The 20147-nt window shown below is 42.2% G+C and overlaps 1 protein-coding gene across 6 annotated transcripts in view; it reads right to left on the bottom strand.

Annotated features, from left to right (window-relative positions):
* The window catches only part of LRRC8D (leucine rich repeat containing 8 VRAC subunit D), a 118673-nt gene that overhangs the window by 95262 nt on the left and 3264 nt on the right, over positions 1-20147 (bottom strand). For 2 of the 6 annotated variants that reach the window (XM_050806378.1, XM_050806360.1), the window contains exons 2-3: positions 18319-18376; positions 342-486 (exon numbers count right to left, since the gene is read on the bottom strand). The gene's annotated coding sequence lies outside the window, so the exon portion shown is untranslated. Of the gene's footprint in view, positions 1-341; positions 620-745; positions 859-18318; positions 18377-20147 lie in introns of those variants that run through there. The other 4 variants (XM_050806389.1, XM_050806398.1, XM_050806352.1 and 1 more) reach the window with 3 other exon arrangements.

Raw genomic sequence — 20147 nt, 5'->3', positions numbered from 1 at the left:
GGGTGGAGAGGGCAGCTGGGGGCTCCAGGAAGACTCCCCGGGCACTGGCAATCCCAGCGCAGCCCGGGGCAACCCAGCCTGGAAAGAACACTAGAAGAGTCCTGGCAGGCGGGTCCGCAGTGCACGCCCAGGGCCTTCCCCCGGCCCGAACCCAGGGCGGCAGCAGCCAGAGTTTGGCAGAGACCCTGGGTGAGAAGCCAGTGGTGGGGGGCGGGCAAGTGAAGCTGCAGTACAGAGCTGGAGATGCAGAGCCGACCGTAGCAGCGCTTCGTGCCATGGACTTCCCCACCCGCGCCCTGGACACAGACCCGCGCCCTGAACCCGGACCCGGCCCTGCGCACCTGGACCAAGCGGCCACCCTGTTCCCTCAGGGCTCTCTCTGGGGACTCGGCTTGGGCGAGCTCCGGAGGCTGGAACAGCGGCGACGAGAGACTTCACTCCTCCATCCTGGGACCCGGCAGCACGTTATAGACAGCCGTGCACTTCCTGTTTGAAAACACAGGAGAGAGAAAGAGCGAGAGAGATCCGAGTGTCGGCAGCGGGGAGGAAGGAGCTCAGGGCGGCGGGGAGCCAGGACCAGGGGGCCACCGCTTGCATAACTGCCATGGTAGGCACCCAGCGCTCCCCTGGCCGCGGCGACCCCGCCGCACCGGCTGCCCGCGTGGTGCCGAGGTGGCGCGGCCTCGGCCCGGGCCCCCCCTGCCGGTGGCCTCGCTGCCAGCCGCCCGCCCGCCCGCTCGCTCACAGTCCTTCCGTTTGCAGCTGCTGGTTGGGTTCTCCCCTCCCCACAAGGACCTAGATCAAGGGACTCCACGCTTCCTCCGCCAGCGCCCAGAGTGGTTGGCCTTCTTTTTCCTCTTTTCTTCACCCCCCCAACCCCCACCCCACCCCCAGAAAATAATCACCTCGGGGAAAGTGTAAAGACAAGACTGAGCCTTTGCAGGGGGGTGGGGGCTGGATTTATGCAAATTTTCAAAGTTAATAGCCACATCCCAGTATAGCCACTACAGCTCAGCAGCTGTGAGAGATTCAGGATGGGAAATTACTTGTCTTGTGCCTCGCTGGCTCAAAAGAGAAAGCGTGCACACAGCTGCCAACACTGAGCAGCCAGGAACTGCAGAACAACAGTAACAACAAAACTACATAGTATCCTCCGTTCCTCCTAGGATCTTTATTCAGATCAACCTGTCAACCTCATCCTCACAGTCTACCAACATTTACATATACCAATTCCACATGGAGCATAATCGCATGGTGCATTCTTCCAGAAAATGATTCCGTAGTTCTCTGTGCTATGTAATCACCGAAAAGTTCCATAGTCCTAGGATTACATTCATTCATTTTGTTGAACTCTGACTTAAGTGGACTTCAGTATAGTGTTAAAAAGAGTACATAGATGGCTTAAGAATCTGCTGTATGCAGAGTGTGCCGGCTATGGTGATTCGCATTTGTAACCTGCCTGACCTTACATGCACAGTCTACCAGGTTACAAAGCGCTTACAGGACTATCTCTGACAAACGGCTCCTTTTATCATCAAGTTGTTGGCATTCATGGTTCCATACTCAAAATGGAGAATGGAATACAAACAATAATTATTCTACATATAAAGCTCAGTTTTGATTGAAGCAGAAAGGAACTGATAGATATTAAGCTCCTATTCAGTGCTAGACAACTTCACATTTTAAACCCCTCTTGGCCTTAATATTTTCCAACAGATCTGCAAAAGCCCTATTCCCAAGTGAGGAAACGGTCAGAGAAATTAAGTAACTGTTCCCATGTCTCTGCTAGAGAGTGGTCAAATGGAGAACTGAATATAGGTCTTTCCTGATTATAAAATCTGCACCATTTCCCCTACACTGCGAATTCCTACAATGATCATGAATTTTTTTTTTTTTTTTTCTGAGACACAGTCTCGCTCTGATGCCCAGGCTGGAGCGCAGTGGTGTGATCTCAGCTCACTGCAACCTCTGCCTCTCGGGTTCAAGCAATTCTCCTGCCTCATCCTCCCGAGAAGCTGAAACTACAGGCACACGCTACCGTGCCCAGCTAACTTTTTTGTACTTTTAGTACAGATGAAGTTTCACAATGTTGGCCAGGATGGTCTCGATCTCCTGACCTCATGATCTGCCCGCCTCAGCCTCCCAAAGTGCTGGGATTACAGGCGTAAACCACCATGCTTGGCCAACGATCATGAATTCTAGGGGGAAAGTTCAGCACAGCAACCATCCTGTGATCCATCCCTTCCTCTCTGAATGATCCTGCTACTTACCAGCTATTGTTGTTGTGCTAGGCAGTTTCTTTAACCACCTGAACAATACGTACCTTAACTTCTCGGGCAGAGGACACTGGCTTTTTCCATTATCTACTGCTTGCTGTCAGTCTTTTCAGAATTACTTGGTGGCAAAAGTTCAAAAGGTTCTAGAATCGCTACTCATATGCCAAGGTACAAAGTCTGTCCAGTTCAGAACCTAACGAGCTGACTAAAATTTGCTCCCTGCATTATTTTTTCTCTAACAGACTCTTTAAGAAAGTGGTAAATGCTGTTCACAAAAACACACACGGCTTCAAGTTGACATTCCCTCATTTTCTGTTGCCTTCTGCTTTAACACTTAGTTCACAATCACCTGTCAGTAGCATGCTGCTATGAGCTCCCGATGCAGGCCAAGAAACAGAACACAAATGAAAAGGTGATTAAGAGTCTTGTGCGCTCAAAAAAAAAAGGGGGGGGGTCTTGACAATACTGAGGCCTCTAAGACGATGAACTATACCTCGCCCACCCTTTTCTCTCCACCTCACAGGCTTGAATTGTAGTGCACTCAGATGACCATGGCCTTCAAGTACAAAGGCATGGGCTGGGAAGAAGACTGCAAGGACCAGTGAGATGCATTCCTGTCCATTAGGCACTCACAGTCTAATGAGGGCTTCTTACTAAAAGACTTCTCGAGGGATCTTAGCATCCTTTTAGGGTCTAGCTCTGTCCACCTTTTTCCTTCTCTCAGTCCTTTGCTTACCGTGGTCCTGGCAACTCTTCATCTCTTTTCACAAACTTAATACTTCTTCCCAAAGAGCTACCACATATTTCCCACAAAGAACTCAGTGTGGTGATTGGGGGGGGGGGGTGAAGCAGGACATTTAGCTAGAAACTTCTCTCATTTAAAAAACCCTGTCAATTATTACCATGTTTTTAAGGACACATTTATGTTTTGAAATAACTTTGGGTATCCCTCCTTCATTTCTGTTACTCATTATCTAAGAGCCCAAAGGAAAACCTCTGAAGAAAAATATTTAAATTCTTAAGAAAAGGCAAAGGAAAACTTAAACCTGCAGAGCCTTTGTTTTTTTATATTTGGGACTCATGAGATTAGACTATCTAACTTCTTAAAATCTCTCTTAGTTAGGAAAAATTCAAAGTCATTAATCTAAAAACAGTCAACAGTAGACTATTCCTATTTTGTCCAAGTACTGTACTGAGTGATAATTTAATGATATATAGGAAAGTTTGTATGGTTTAATAGGTAACAAAATACAGAAGAGCATTTGGTGGGAGACTAACAATGGTATTCACCTATGTTGCTATGTCCACGCCCAAATGTGTAATACTCTCCCCTCCAGAGCAGTGGCCAGCTGTGGGGGAAGGGCAGCCACATTTCTCTTTCTTAGGCTCCCTATAAACCCAAACCCTTCTCCTTATCAAAAATATTTATTAACATTCACTCTGTAGGACTCCCAAAGTTTACAGTTTGGAGAATACACCACAGCCCCTGACATTTCCTAATCCTAACTACCATAAGGCCTGAACACCACCTCGTACTTTCCCTGGGTCAGCTATTCGCCCGTTCCTTCTGTGTTTCATGGAGAAGCGTTTCTTTCTCATAGCCACTGTTATGCTTTTGTGTGTATGTGCACGTGTGTATATACAAATTAAAATCACAACCTCATAAAAAAAAACTGCACTCTCAGGTAGGCACAAATGATGCCACAAAAGATTTTGGAAAAATGTGGAAGGTTCACTTTGAAAATCTCCACTCCCTAAGTACCATAATCCCCAGATGAAGAGAGCAACACTGTGAAAGCCATTTTAGAAGCTCCAAATTCAGTTTCAAGAAATAGCTTTTCTGAGGACTAATGGGTGTAGAGGAGGAGATGATAAACTCATCTCTAAAAAACAATGCTGCTTATCTTTCTTCATCTTTAAAAAGAAAGATCTTAGTTTGGTGGTTAAAAATGTTTGCCACAAGCAGTTCTCTGTGTGAATATCAGGATTCTTGGTGATTATTACACATGGATTTTGCAAACAAGAAAATAAAAAAATGACAAGCTGTCTGGTGACTGAAGAGATGACCTGTTTGCACTGTCAGTCTTCACAGCAGTGTCCCTACCTTGTCTTCACCTCCTGGGTAGCACATGCAACAGGATTTTCTGGGAAGGAGGTCTCTGGCACTCACATTCACCTCCTGGCCTCTGCAAAACCTGAACTGTGGCTTTCAAGGAAGCCTTTCTCAGAGCCAACTGGCTGGCCTGATTGGCATTTACCCATAGAGGATTATTAGCCATCTTTAAGAAACCAGAGTAAGTGTCATTTCACATGACAAAATGCAGCAAGGGGTTGCAAATCATCTTTAAAAAAAAATATGCCTGTAAGATAGTTTCCTGGCTTTGAGCCAGCAATAAGGAAAGCACTACTTAAAGCACCCCACAGCATGACTTAGAAGATCCAGTCACAAGGCAGAAACATAGGGCCAGGGTGGCTACAGGTCTGAGCTGGTATCTCTCTAAGCTCAGTGCTTCAATTTCCTCAGCTTCCAAACACATGCAATGAACCCACACACCTTGCACAAAATTACTAACATTACATAGGACAAACCCTCACAGGCCCTGCCTCAATGAATTCTCAGAACTGCCTTCGCGGGGAGGTGTTATCATTAATGTTTTACAGAAGCAGCAGCGGGGCTCACAGATGCTAAGCGATATTCTCAAAGCCTTAAGTAATGGAGCAAAAATTCACCTGGGTCTGTTCTTCCTTCTTTTAATTGAATAGAAATGAGTGGGCGCATTTTGGCTGTGGATATATTATTCTGCACTACATATCTTTTGCTCAGAAAAAAATCCCACCTTAAAAACATAACTTGTAATGTTCTCTCTCAAGTGCATCATACACCGTCATCACCTCGCCAGATTTTGGTACAGTGTAAAGGATAAACATGTATTCTGCAATAGGCCAACTGACATTAAGCCATAGGAATATAAGTAGATATAAATTAAGTAAAATATGCACTTGAGCTGCAGCTGAATATTATTCTATAAAATAGTAAGACAGATCCACTGATCAAACTGTGATAAACAAAATCTTAATACATTTTTCCAAGCTTCCTCTCTCATTCTTCAATTAGTAAGCAAAAAATGCATGTAAAGTAGGACATGTTGGTTGATGTACTGGGATTTACTAAGCATAATACTGTGAAAGAAGTGTAAGATACCCCAAAATTCTGACTAAATGCAAATACCTGTATAAAAGACTGTTCAAAATGTTCCCAGCACAGACTGCCAGGAATGAATGGCCTTGGGTTATTTAATGACTGTTGATTTTGATGTGTATTATGTAGACGAAATACTGTCCTATAATTCATTCTTCTTTGGAAAGCATGTTTTGTCTGTTAATCTTCTGTGGTAGTAGTATCTGTTTCCTTATTTGAAACATTGTTTTAATTCTCTTTGGGCAATGTTATTTATCTTATTTTCATTTTTGAGACAGAGTCTCACTCTGTTGCCCGGGCTGGAGTGCAGTCGCACAGTCTCAGCTCACTGCAGCCTTGTTCTCCAGGGCTCAACCAATCCTCCCACCTTAGCCTCCCCAGCAGCTGGGACTACAGGCGCTCGCCATATCCAGCTAATTTTTCTTTTTTCCTTTCTTTCTCTCTCTCTTTTTCTTTTTTTTTTTTTTTAAAGGGACAGGGTTTCACCATGTTGCCCAGGCTGGTGTCAAACTCCTGGACTCAAACGATCCACCCCCCTCGGTCTCCCAAAGTGCCGGGATTACAGGTGTGAGCCACCATGCCTGGTCTGGGCAATCTTGTTTTTTAAATAACATTAAAAAGCCCAACAATGTAAAAGGGTTGGATCCTAGAAAGTCAAATAAATATAATGTTCATTATTAAGAAGTGCTCTTAAAAATGACTTTCAGAGTTCATAAGGAGTAAGTCACAGACATCATATCTTGAATACAATTCTCCATTATACATTATAGTGGAGTCTACACGAAGAAAAACAATTCCTGAATAATTTAAGGTTACAAAATTAGATACTTTAAATTTCATCTCCTTTCCTTTGCCTGTAATGGAATAGCCAAGGCAAATAGCATGAAAGAGAAACGGAGTACCTGAAAACTCCAGAAACTTTATTATGAACTTTTAATAGCTTGTTCATCAATTTTTTAACTAACCCTAGTTTAATAAATGCCAAGCACTTTACATGTATTAACTCAATTATTCCTGACAACAACTCTGTGAGGTAGGAGTTAATTACCTCCATATTACAGATGAGAAAACAGACATGGAGATGTTAAGTAATTTGCCCAAAGTCACACTGCTAGTAAATACTAAACCTTCAGTAGCCTGGCTGACCAGAGTCTACTTTTAACCAACACATTTCCTTACCCATAAGACCCAATTGGATTGAGTTTGCTTTCCCTAGTGTGAAAGTTCATGAGGTACAGTGCCATAAATACAGCAGAAGAAAAGAAGTGGGGAGGAGTGGGGTGAGGGGCTCAGAGACTTTCCAGTTTGTAGCAAGAATGTAACCACTGGTCATAGGGGCACTAGGCTGAAAGCTTTAGGAAGTCAGGGATGCAGAGCCTGGGCCACATTGCTGAATAAATAAATATTAAGAAGAAAGGAAAGATATTTGCAGAATGAAAAAGCCAGGAGGAAGGGCTGCTTCCTCACCTTGACCAGAATCCTGGATTTCAAGGCTCCAGGATTGCCTGGCTACAGCACAACTGAAATGGCAACTGAAAGGAATGCAGTGAACCCATGTACTTTGATCTTGGTAAAGCAGTTGATACAGTGTCCTGTGAAATCAGGATCCTAAACCAACTAAAACTTATGTTGTTCCAAGAACCACACAAGTTAAGCAGGCTAGAAAGAAAAACACTGTCTACATCTACCAGTATGATGAAGAAAAAAGCCACAAGGAGTGGAATTCAATCCGTATTCAAAAGTAACTTAGAAATTACTCACGCTGTTTTAATCAAATTTGCACATAACATTAATTTGGGAGGTGTGAAGAGGGCAAATGAGGGCGAGCCAATTGACTTAGTTAAATTAGCAGAGAGGTAAAGAAAAACATAAGTTCAGTTTCATTTTTGTGTCCCCTTTAATTTGCAGGGAGTGGCTATGGATGTCCAATGGGTAGTAACCACCTCTAGACCTAAAATGCCAAGACTGAACTAAGTAAGCAATAGCAAATAGATACATGTTTAAAATGTTAAGACTTCGGGTCTGAACGTCACAGAGCATGGTCCTATTATTCCATACACTATCAGTAAAGTTCCATGGGAAATAATATTCCTTTCAACAAGACTTCTCTAGGAAAACCCAAAGAAAAGCAGGGGCTCAAAGGCTGAGTTTAGGAGGTCAGATGAAAAAAGTCAGTGGCGTATGTATAATCTGGCCCCACTACAAATATGCCGCACAGGCAGAAGGTCATGAGAATGGTTTGCAAACACATGGCAGGACAAAGAACAGCACAGAAGGGACAGAGAAGCAAGCTAAAACTTGAACTAACATTATTTTTTTAAGCATAAATTATAATTTCTAATTTCTTTAATGTTGAGAAATAGCTTATCCCTTGGTGGAACTATCTGTCCTCCCAGCAAAACTGTATTTTAAATGTTAGCAGTTGATTTAGAACTAACAATGAGAGTAAGAGAGATCTGAAACATTTGAAAAAAACAAAATGACCTATATTCAGGCTGGGCCCTAGGAAATGTAAAAGTGAACATCATTGCATGCAGCTCCTGAGACTGAAGAACTGAGCACTATTAGCTCTGTAGCCAACGTGCAGGAAGAAGTTCTTGCCCAGATATGGGTTCTAAGTATATCCTAGCAGGCTTGTTTATGGGAGGAAAGCATATGTTTCTAGAAAATAAAAGGCTCTGAAAGGAAAGAGGGTCACTGAATAATTAAAACTTTCTAATATGTCACCCTTACTACTCTCAATCATAATTTGTACAGTTATTTTTTAAGGTGAAGCCCTCAATATGTGAGCAATGCAGGCAAGGAATCCTTTGGGTATCTGCAGAATTAATGACAATAGTAACAGCAACGGCAGCTAACACCTGAGTGTTAACTATGTGCCAGGAACTGTTCTAAGCATTTTATATAAACTATCCTTACAACTAACCCTAGGAGGAAAATATTGTTATATCATCATTTTATAGAAAGTTAAATAACTTTCCCATGTTCCCATGGCTGGAAAGGCAGAGTAAAAACCTAGGCAGTAGACTCCAGAGCTCATGCTCTTCAAGAAATTGTCATTGAAGACAGGTAAAGCCCACAATAAAGTCCCATATATTCCTCTGCCTTCTAAAAGAAACAGCAACAAAAACAGAGAAATCTAGCACAGAGGCATAAGGATTAGAGCCATCCCACATTGTAGATTTGAATAGGAAATATATGTGAAAAACTTCAGTCAAATGACAATGCTCTGAGAGATTACTGATTAATACTTACACAGGACAAAAAGCAAACCATAGAACCTACACAGACAGATCTTCCACAAAGTTTGATGACTGGCCCCCTCCCATGGTTTAAAAAATCATCCATACAATGACAAACTCAAAATTCGCTTCAGCTCAGACCTTTCTCTAGAATGCCCCAATGCCCTCTAGAACCCTTCCCTCACCAGGCTGCCCTCAGAACCACCTGCAGGGCCTTCAAAACACACTTTCCCAGGCCCCTCCCCAGATGTGAACCATTGAAATCACAGAGGTGGAGGGGTGCTCCTGGAATCTGCACATTTAGGAAACTCCCAAGTGATCCTTAGATGCAGCCTAGTTGGCGAAAGCCCGCTGCAGACACTCTACTTCTTCCTCCATGCTACCATCAGAATTGCTGAAGGCAGAGATCAAGGCAAAATTATTTCCCTTCTCAAGAACCTTCAATGGAATAACCTTTATTCAAAAGCAACCAAGTGAAGTCTAAATTCCTCAGCAGGACACTCTAGGCCCCTCTGTAATCTGTCCCAAACTACGTATCCAGCTGCTTTCCTCCTCCATCCCTCAGTCCCTCCCAGCAGCATTCCCCAAACATATTCTGTACTTCTACATCTCCATGCTTTGCTGCTCCAATGTTCCCTCAGTTCTCCCATCAATTCTCTACCTGTCACCATCTTTGTCATCCTTCAAGGCCCTACTTGTGAGACCACCCTGATCTTTCAGTCTCTCCTGAGCAAATGTCCAAAAAATTTAGCTCTCACAAGAATTACAACATATACTGTAAACTGTGCTGAATTATACTAAACTGTTTACATGCAGGTCTTCTCTTCAAAGCAGGGGCATATCTTACTCATCTTTCATACTGTGGACGAGAAAGAGACCTAGGTCAAAGTTTAGCTCTCCCTGCTAGTTACTAGCACTGTAATCTTGAGCGGGTTATTTAAACACACTGAGCCTCAGTTTTGTAATCTTTGAAATGGAACACCAATGACACCAACCTTCATGGCTGACATAAAACATGAAAAGTGGCACACTGTGGACCACCTGAAATGCACTAACATGATAGCTGTTGTTAATATTTAGTGTTAACTTTTGTTTCCCATCCCACTAGAGTGCATTGCAGACAACGTAAATGCTCAAAAAGCATTTGCTTTTACTCAGTAAAAGCATTTGCTTTCAAAGTAATGATAAATGTTAAGTGATTTCTTAGTCCTTTCTCCTGACCCAATTTTGTTCTGTTATAAAGAAAATTTCATAATATTTCTATTCCTATTCTATTTGTACTCTCTTTTCTTTCCTTCAAAAATTAATGTTCAAAATTCTAATGAACAAGCCCTGTCAGTGTCCCTCCTACTCTAGCTTGGCTGTTTGCTTTGAACTACAGTAACTGCCTGCAGCCACAGTGTCGCTGCCCAGAGAATTGCCTATTTCACCCTTACAACAAATAGCACTTTGTAGGCAAACTGGAAGAGAGCCCAAAGTAGGAGGGGGGAAAACCAAGGAAAAGGAATTTGGGCCAAAAACTGAGTTGACACCCACACTATCATTCACACTAGAATACAGGTAAGGAGAGAACAGGAAAGAAAAGGGGTTCAGATCAACAACACAAACCTTCCCCAACCACCTACCTCACCACCCACCCATGGAAAATGCATTCCAAGACTCACAAAGGACTTGCTGGTCAGCTCACTGCAAGACACACATGGCTATTGTTGTGAATAAAATACTGTCATATATAATAGCTTCTTATCCTCACCAATCCTATTGGATTGTCCCCTCCCCCATTTACAGGAGATGAAACCCAAGGTCACACAAGTCCACAGAAGAGAGTGCTGGGACTAGAACTCAAGTCTTTTATGCTCCAAATCCTAGGTCCTTCCCACTGCCTCTATATAGGTTGGAAAAAGCAATTTAAAAAGTGCTCTCAGAAGCTCACCAAATCCACCAGTTGTAAAGGTAAAGGTAAAACAAGATGGGTTTTGTGCTGTTAAAAACAATTCTGGTGCCAAGGATGCGGGTTGTCACAGCAACAAGGCTCCAACTACAGCCTTTGTAATGATCAGTCCAGCATTTTAGTATGGTGTTCCAGGAAGATCCTTTAGTCAGGTTTCTGTTCCTAGATGGAAACTGTCTCCATGATTTCATTTGTTCATTTGGTTTGGGGAGGCGGGATCAGGGAAGGAATATATTTTTCTTTCTTTTTTCAACCAAACTCTGATGCTGACTTTAAGACTGAGGTAATGTGAAAGGCAAAAGAAGTTTCTAAAGCAAATTTGTGTTCGTCATTGTTGTGAGGGAGTTCAAGGGGCAACGAAGCAGTCCTAAAAAGCACAGATCCTGAAGCCATGGCAGCTTGGGTTCACATTACAGTTCTGCCACTTCCTGTAATGACCCTGGCTGCTCATGGTGATTGGGAGTAGTAGCCAGACTAGAGAACCCAGCCTTGGTTTCCTCTGCTACAAAACGGGGCTGTTGTCAGAAGCAAATGAGCTAATATATGTAAAGTGCTGCAAACAGTGCCTGGCACATGGTGAAGTGTTTCCTAGTCTTATTTCCAGATTAGTCACTAGGACTGGATTCTTTTTTAAGTGTATTTTATAAGGAGGTTAAAGAAGACTTCTTGTACAACTTGTTAATGCATAATGCCCCAAACGAGCACAAAGATTATTTACAAGTTTCACTTCCTGATAGGATCTTCCAGGATTTCCATCTGTAGAGTCGAGTCCCTAGAAGGCCGAGCAGTGGAATTTGAAGAATTTTTCTTTTTCCCAACAACACTGCAAGAAAACCTAAACCCATTCTCTCAATATTACAAATGGTTTCCATAAGGGGGAAAAAATCCATAAAGATCCTTACTGCATTAAAGTAACAAATAGAAGGGGACATTTTAAAATGCATTTATTCTAAAAAGCAACCAAACTATCAGAAATTTAAAGTTATACCAGTCTCGAAAGACATAGCTCAGATCATACAGGGATGACAGTCCTAGGACTGGAATAAAACCTGCAGATGGATCAAAAGATGTCCCCCTACTGCCAACCACTAGAAAATGCTGAAATTCCAGGAACAAAGTACTATACACTTGGGATGATTAAGAGCAAAATGCTTTTAAAAATCCTCTCAGACTAGGATTCTGCTAGTAGCAGAAATCTATTCAAATATTACTCTCTTCTCTTTCAAAGAGGCTGTATGTACAACAAATTACACAAACGATGTTGGATTTTCCCCAGAAAAGCAAATAAAACTAAAGACAGGAGCACTATTGGGGTCACAGTAAAGGTCTGAGGTCCTGTCCTGCACCAGGATACCCAGATGGTAGAGAGGGGCTAAAACCCAGTGGACAATGTCCTCCCAGCAGTGTGCCCTGACAGGGCAGACGCAGCCCCGCTGACACCGCTTCACACAAAGGGACCCTGGAGGCTGGCCCTTCAAAAACAAAACAAGCTGCTGTTCCAAACCATCTTTTTCCTAGGGAATGCTGTGCATACCCCTCGACGTCGTAGTTGGGGTGGGGGGAAAAAGTGATGCTTTGTACTCTAACATAGCCATCTTTCCACGATGCAAACATTTTCCAGCTTTCTTGGTTTACTTTTTGCTATCAGCTGTTCTCTGGACCTCTCTTCTTTATCTCACTCCCTAGTCTTCTTTCTGACATAAACTCTTTCCCTTCCTTTTCATTCCAATTCCCCTTTTGGAGAAGCCACAGTATACATTAACATGATACACTAGGAATTGCAAAATAATAGCACTCTTTGCACCTTGCCAACATAGATTCTGCACTATTTCTAAATATTGACCTTTTTTCTTTCTCTTTCTTCCCCATTTACCCCAAATCAATTTTAAGATATGAACAAATCTTCCCGTATCTCCTGGGGTAGATGATCTCTTTACTCAACTCCAAGTGGCTCTTACCCTCCCTTCTCTCTCTGTGTGTGTCCCACCTATCCTCTCCCCCTTTATATGCATAATCTACCTATTTCTCCCTAAACCTATTCCTCCTCAGGCCAGACAAACTGTTCAAATGCAACCACTCCAGATGTAATACGCCACATTTAAAGGCCAGAAATTTTTATTAAAAGTATGGGGCTTGGGGTTTGCTTTGCTCTGCTTTGTGTTTGGGGTTGGGGGAGAAAAGGATGAAATCAAGTTTCGCTTTATGTCCACTGTGTATTGTGGGCCAGGTGTGGTGACTCATGCCTGTAATCCCAGCACTTTGGGAGGCTGAGGCAGGCAGATCACACGAGGTCAGGAGTTCAAGACCAGCCTGGCCAAAACGGCGAAACCCCCTCTCTCCTAAAAATACAAAAATTAGCTGGGTGTGGTGGTGCACACCTGTAATCCCAGCTACTCAGGAGGCTGAGGTAGGAGAATCACTTGAACCCAGGAGGCAGAGGTTGTAGTGAGCCAAGACCACAGCACTGCATTCCAGCCTGGGCTACAGAGTGAGACTCCATCTCAAAACAAAACAAAACAAAACAAAAAACCTGTATTGTGCTTTTTATTCAAACCCTATGCTTCCATTTATATGGCCACGAAAGGGCTATCTCTAAGGGCCTAAAGAGGCTGTTTCCAGCTCACAAAGCTATTTTGTTTGGTTTACAGGAAGTTCTAAAATGTTGAATTAGCCAACCTTTAAAATCAGATTTCACACAATAATCCAGATTTCTGGCTTACAGTGAAAAATCAGAAAATCTGGCAACACCAGCCCACATTCCCATGCGGCAACCATGCACTTCTGATGGGCCTCCTACTCCTGATGACCCCACCTGGAGGGCGAGTGCCTGCTGCCACAAATCATCTCTGAGGCATACTATTTGCTCAAGACCCCTAGGCTACTGCTAGTATCCAACTCTGATTAGCACAGAAATTACAGATCTAACTTCTGCTTGGTACAGAACTTAGCAGGTATAAATAAGTTATAAGGAAAATAATTTAGAACAGGTGAAAGATAAACTATTTTGGAATAGAAAAATGCCTTGAGAGCTAAGTTGAAGAACAAGTGCATCTCTCCTCTCTCTCTCTGAGTGTGTGTTTGTGCAAGATGTATAAAACCGCAGCCCACTTCCCACTTTGTACTTTATTACTGGCTAAATATTAAGATAAATAATACAATTGTTAAAGTAAAACTTGAACAGAATAAATTCACTCCAGTAAAGAGATTATACTTGAGTATAATGAAGCATAATTTTATTGTATTTAAAAAATAAAGGTACGAATGAAACAGCCTATGAATATGATATAGATAAATGGATATTTATTTATTCATTCATTTACTTTGAGGTAATGTAAATGAAAAAAATAGTTTTATTGAATACATTTATGGCATTTATTCAGCAAACATTTGTTATAGCAGTTTTTTCAGCTAAGACATAACACCTTAGCAAATATTAGGTATATCTTTACATGATATGTTTATGCACAGTAGTTATTGTGGGTGAGATTTAACTAGGAAGAGGGTGCTTAAGATGTACTTTACAAGTGGCATTCTATCATCAATATGGGTGACAAAAGAGAACAGGGCTAGAGAAAACACCAGAACAATTAAGTGATTTAAAGTTACCCTCTCAATTCCGGGATAAAATTTCATTCAAGTAGTTTTATCAATAGGCTGATACTTCTAAGACCAACTTGGGATGACAAGAGCATTGGCCTGGAAGCCTAAATGCTGGGATGCCACTACAACTTTACTCTTCAAACATGCAGCACGAACCAGAGGATTATCTGGTACCTTTACACCTCAAAACCTGATTCTCTTTTTCTTGTAACAGAAATATTACTAGGTATCATAGGTGTTATAAAATAAATACAAAGAAATGTGCAGAAATGAGAAAGGGAACAGTAGATAAGAGAATAGGTATATATTGAGGCCGGGCACAGTGGCTCACGCCTGTAATCCCAGCACTTTGGAAGGCCGAGGTGGACGGATCATGAGGTCAGGAGATCGAGACCATCCTGCCTAACGGTGAAACCCCGTCTCTACTAAAAATACAAAAAAAAAAAAACAATTAGCTGGGTGTGGTGGCAGGCGCCTGTAGTCCCAGTTACTTGGGAGGTTGAGGCAGGAGAATGGCGTGAACCCGTCAGGCGGAGCTTGCAGTGAGCTGAGATCGCGCCACTGCACTCCAGCCTGGGCAACAGAGTGAGACTCCATCTCAAAAAAAAAAAAAGAGAGAATAGGTATATATTACAAAATATTTAGAGGTCTGGTTTAAAATATAAAAGTCTGGTATAAAATGAGTCTGGTTTCAAATTCCACCTCCGCCACTTCTGTGTGACATTGTTGTAAATTACATAACGTCTCCAGCCTTATGACCTCATTTGTACAGTAGGAATAAGTCTACCTTTCACTCAGAATTGTTTTGAGGATATATGAGAATACATGTAAATTCCAGGGCATAGGTTTGGACAACCAATAAGTGCCTAATAAATAGCTGTTATTATTAATAACTTTAGGTGTTCTATACATTGTCCAAGTACTTCTTAACCAGATAAGTTAAATACAAAAACAAAAAAGTAGCCATATCTGAGAATACACTGATTTTAAAAGCCTGTTCAGCAGAGTGCCACTGCAAGCATCAGGGGGACCATTTTTCCAAGAATTTTAATTTTCTAATATTTCTTAAAATTCGGTTGTAAGCAATCAGTGAAGAGAATTTTGACTGATGGCATTTTATACCCGGTCTGAAGAGTTCTGTCCCGTCTCTATAGCGCGAGAGATTTTGAGACACACCTTTCTGGCGGCCAATGACCATCAGAGAAAAAGGTGTCCTCTTGTACATCCTTTCTTCTCCTTGTTCTGTAGAACTCGTTGCAGTGCTGGCTATCTGTTGATGCTAATATGTAGCAATGGGATTTATGCGTTGCTGGGGAAGTGAAGCTTTCTCTGGCACTATTCCTAACTATTACCAGCAAGCATAACAGGAAAGAAAAAAATGTTTAAAAAAAAAATGCTTGTAATGGAACCTAACACCATATTTATGAGCGTTCCCCAATAGCAGGTGTCAAGGGGTAGATATAGACCTCTTGAAAACCTCAGAGGAGTAGTAGTTCCCAGACTTTTGATTTCACGGGCCAGTAAAATGTCAAAAGAAAAACTATCATAAAATTGCCAGCTTAAAACTGGACTTAGAAATGACACCAAAAAACCATCACCAGCCTTTCATAACATGAAAAAACAAGCCAACCCTCCAGTAGGAAGGACAACCCAAGATTAAACAAAACAAAAGCAAAACAAAACAAAAAAACAGACTCTTGTAATTGAATAAACTTAGCACTAAAGTTGAAACAGAAAAGCTTGTTGCATTGTCTTTACTCTTCTCACTTTTTCATGGGCTGGTGAAACTGTCATCAAGGACCCACTCTGGAAACAACTGCTCAAGGATGAACTGGGAGTTGGTCCCATCGCCCATCCAGCCCGGGCTGCACTATCTCATAGAGGAACCAAGGGCCATGGTGGACTATGTGCTGTTTGGGTCACTACACCTTCCAAGAAGACTGACATATTCTTAAAGCTTCTCTTTTGTCTTAATAACCAATGATGGGCTCGCTGGCCACAAATGTTTCAAACCCATTTGAAGGTGTGTTCAGTCAGCATCCAGCCTTCGTGCACAACTACTAAGACAGTGGTTCTGAGCCGAGCTGCACGTGAGAATTACTTGGAGGCAGGGTGGGCTCTTTTCAAAACTAAACTCCATATCCACAGATTCTGATTCAATAGGCATGGGGAAGGGTCTGAATATACGTATTTTAAAAATATTCCCCAGACTGATTCTGATGCCAGCCAGGGTTAAGAAAAACCATATTTCTTGGCATTCATCCTGAATTTATATCTTGTAAAGCTTTAAGGTATAACTCTTCATTCATTCCTCTGGGTGACAAATACTAATAGAGGGTCTGCCATGTGCAAGGCACTAGAAAATCAGTAGAGAACAAGAGAGATAAATCCCTACCCTCACCACACTGACAGAGTGCTGGAGCATGAAGACAAGGAGGCAACTAAAATAGCACACTTGGACTTATTAGAATAAAGTGAACTACCAAGGCTGCCTATGGCCCTATCCTTGTGGCTTCACAGACCTCCATGCCATCTCCTCTCAGATGACTCTTTCCAGGTGCTAGAAATCCTGATATTTCTATCAGAGAAACAGATGAGCAAGGACCCTGTCCTCATGAAGCTTACATTCTAGCAGCAATGTCCAAATATTCCAGGTATCATTACAATGGTCATTCCAGCTCGAGTGTCTTTCTGAAGGTTAGGTGCCCATGACTTTGGGGGAAAAAACACACTGTGAAAACTCAATTAAGACTGTATTTTCCATTTTGGTTTTTTTTTTCCAAAATCTTTTTTTTTATTTTTTGAGACAGAGTCTCACTCTGTCGCCCAGGCTGGAGTGCAATGGCACGATCTCAGCTCACTGAAAACTCCGCCGACCAAGTTCAAGTGATTATCCTGCCTCAATCTCCAGAGTAGCTGGGATTACAGGCACCACCACCACATCCGGTTAATTTTTTAATTTTTAGTAGAGACGGAGTTTCACCACGTTGGCCAGGCTGGTCACAAATTCCTGACCTTAGGTGATCTGCCCACCTCAGCCTCCCAAACTGCTGGGATTACAGGAGTGAGCCACCATGCCCAGCCCCAAAATCTTTTTGACGAAGCCTAGTATTTCATGGTTTTTGTTTTTCTGCAACAGCAAGTCAGGACAACAACATGAAGGTATTTTCAAAGCCCTTCCCTGAGTTTATCCAACAAAACACCATCCTATGAAAATTCTATAATTTCCCCTTAATACCCAACCACCTATTAGCCAACAAGAAACTCACCTGCAAATCTTCTGATGACTAATACATCCTAGTGTGGTTTCCCTGGAGCAAATCCCCAGTGGTTAGACATTTCATAATCCAGAAAAGCTGTCATCTGCAAACTTAGAAATTCCACTGTGTGCTCCTTCTTTTAGATCAATTATATAAATAAGACCCAAGGGACCTCACTGTTTACACACCTCTAAGCAGAGAAGAAATCCTGATCCTTAGCCTTTATTGTTGGTCTTTAAGGCAGATAGATTCTAATGCCTACTCTGTCACTACATGTGTAAACTTAAGCTAATCACATCACCTCCCTGTGCCTGGATATGCTCAACTATAAAATTTAAGGGTTAATCCCTTCCAGCTGAAAAGTCTTTCTATTCAAAATGACACAACTGCGTCCTTAATTCTAAGACTTCAACTTCGAAAATATAAAAGGACAGCAATACTTTTCCCCTCAAAAAACCTCAAATATTCAGAAGGCATCCCTTCTTTTCATTGGATTATCCTTCATCTCCAGAGGAGATAAAGAGGTTTCCCATATGGACTGGTAGAGAAGGGAAACCAAGTAGACTGCACCATCTGGACAGCCAACACACTAACAGAGGATTGGGGCACAATGGACGTTCATCACAAAGAGGTCACACACATTGGCCATGAGATTTGAAATCTTCCTCTAGCTCTCCTTCAACACTGTGAGATAGCTACCACCCAAATCAAGTAATTTATTAAATCTAGTTCATTGGATAGAGCCAGAGTATTTGGAGAACTTGGCACTAAGTTACCTGGGATTTCTTACCTGCCAGCTTCAGAAGACATCTGGGAATGGTAATTTCCTAATGTCTTTGCAGTGAAGACTGTAAAATCAAGTATGAACTTACATCAATGACAAGTTAAAGCCAAGCTCTGAGAAAAAGGTTTGTTTCTAAACCTCAATCCTCTCTCCTTCCCTAAATATAAGTCTGTCACTAAATATTTGAGGCATATTAGCAAAAAAGAAAACAAAGCTTAGCCTGAGTGGGAACCAAGTCCATAGTTGATTTTTGCCAGTTATCCTACCTTCTCACAATTTTCAAAAGCAACTCGAACCCCGCAAGCTTCAGATTTGCACAAAACGTTAGAAACTCTCTTCCAGATACATAAACAGAACTACAAAGACCCAGAGGAAGGAATTCAGATTTCAGAAGCTTGCAACAGACTCGAACAATTTCAAAATGGTACCACAGGTGCAAACATTTCAAGAGCTGAATGCCATGTGGCCTGGCATTTAGATTTCTCAAAAGCCCCCAAAATAAGGGCTAATTAGCCCTAGAACTCACCTCCATCACTCAGTGATCCCAGCTCTCACACAGGACCAACAGTGCCCCCAAACTACTGAGTTTTACATAGTACTGACTGACTACCATTTTCAACAAAGTCATCCTCCATTCCTCTCTCATATAATTAGAAGACATAAATTCAAAAATGTCAAAGGCTAGAAGATTGGATCAAAATAAATAGGATAACATTGAGAAGGAACAACAACAAAAACTTCTCCAAAAAAAATCTGCCGAAGAAATACAGGATGCAACAGCTCACAGAGCAAATATCTGGGGGTTTTGACTATCCAAAACATGATTATCTAATAAAGAAGTTGGTGCTCAGCACTGCCTAAGAAAACCAAAGGCAGTTGTAAGCTTAAGGTGCAGTAAGTAGACATTTATGTCTAGGTCTCAGCAGACAGCCATCTTACTGTACTCTCTGTTGGCCAGATCACATCTCAATTACATATTCAATTCCAGATTCTCCATGTGAGATGCTGATAAACTGAGAAGACATCGAGAAACCACATCCCGGCCGGGCGCGGTGGCTCAAGCCTGTAATCCCAGCACTTTGGGAGGCCGAGACGGGCGGATCACGAGGTCAGGAGATGGAGAGACGATCCCGGCTAACACGGTGAAACCCCGTCTCTACTAAAAAATACAAAAAAACTAGCGGGCGAGGTGGCGGGCGCCTGTAGTCCCAGCTACTCGGGAGGCTGAGGCAGGAGAATGGCGTAAACCCGGGAGGCGGAGCTTGCAGTGAGCTGAGATCCGGCCACTGCACTCCAGTCTGGGTGACAGAGCAAGACTCCGTCTCAAAAAAAAAAAAAAAAGAAACCACATCCCAATAAAAGACTGTGAAAAGAATTGGGACTAGTTTGCATTAGGAAAATCAACTGGGGGTAAGGGGACATCATATTCTCTTGGTGCATTCAAAGAGAGTAGGCAGCTCGAAAAGAATAAAATCATTGGAAAAAAAAAATTCAAGGAGACAGCCTTCAGTTCAAGTAATAATACAACAAACAGTCCAAAGGTGTAATAACCTGTCTTCAGGAGAAGTTCACAGTTTCTGGGGTTATTTAAACAAAGGTTACCTAGAAAGGGTAAGAATTTATTAAAATCAATAAATTGGATAGGGCCCCTCTAAAATGCCAATTCTGATTCTATGATTCCCATCTTACTCCACTATCATATTGTGTTCATCTGCTATGATCTCCCTCCAAACTGCCCCTTTCTTTCAATAATGATTTGCCCAGACCCTAATCACATCAGACCTGATCACAGAAGTCTCCCACATCAGCTTCCTAAGCTCAATGTTATTATTCCT

Source organism: Macaca thibetana, chromosome 1, assembly GCF_024542745.1.
Source record: "Macaca thibetana thibetana isolate TM-01 chromosome 1, ASM2454274v1, whole genome shotgun sequence".
NCBI classification, from domain to species: Eukaryota; Metazoa; Chordata; class Mammalia; order Primates; family Cercopithecidae; genus Macaca; species Macaca thibetana.
The sequence above is the reverse complement of the archived record's forward strand: the minus strand, read 5'-3'. Positions and strand labels throughout refer to the sequence as shown.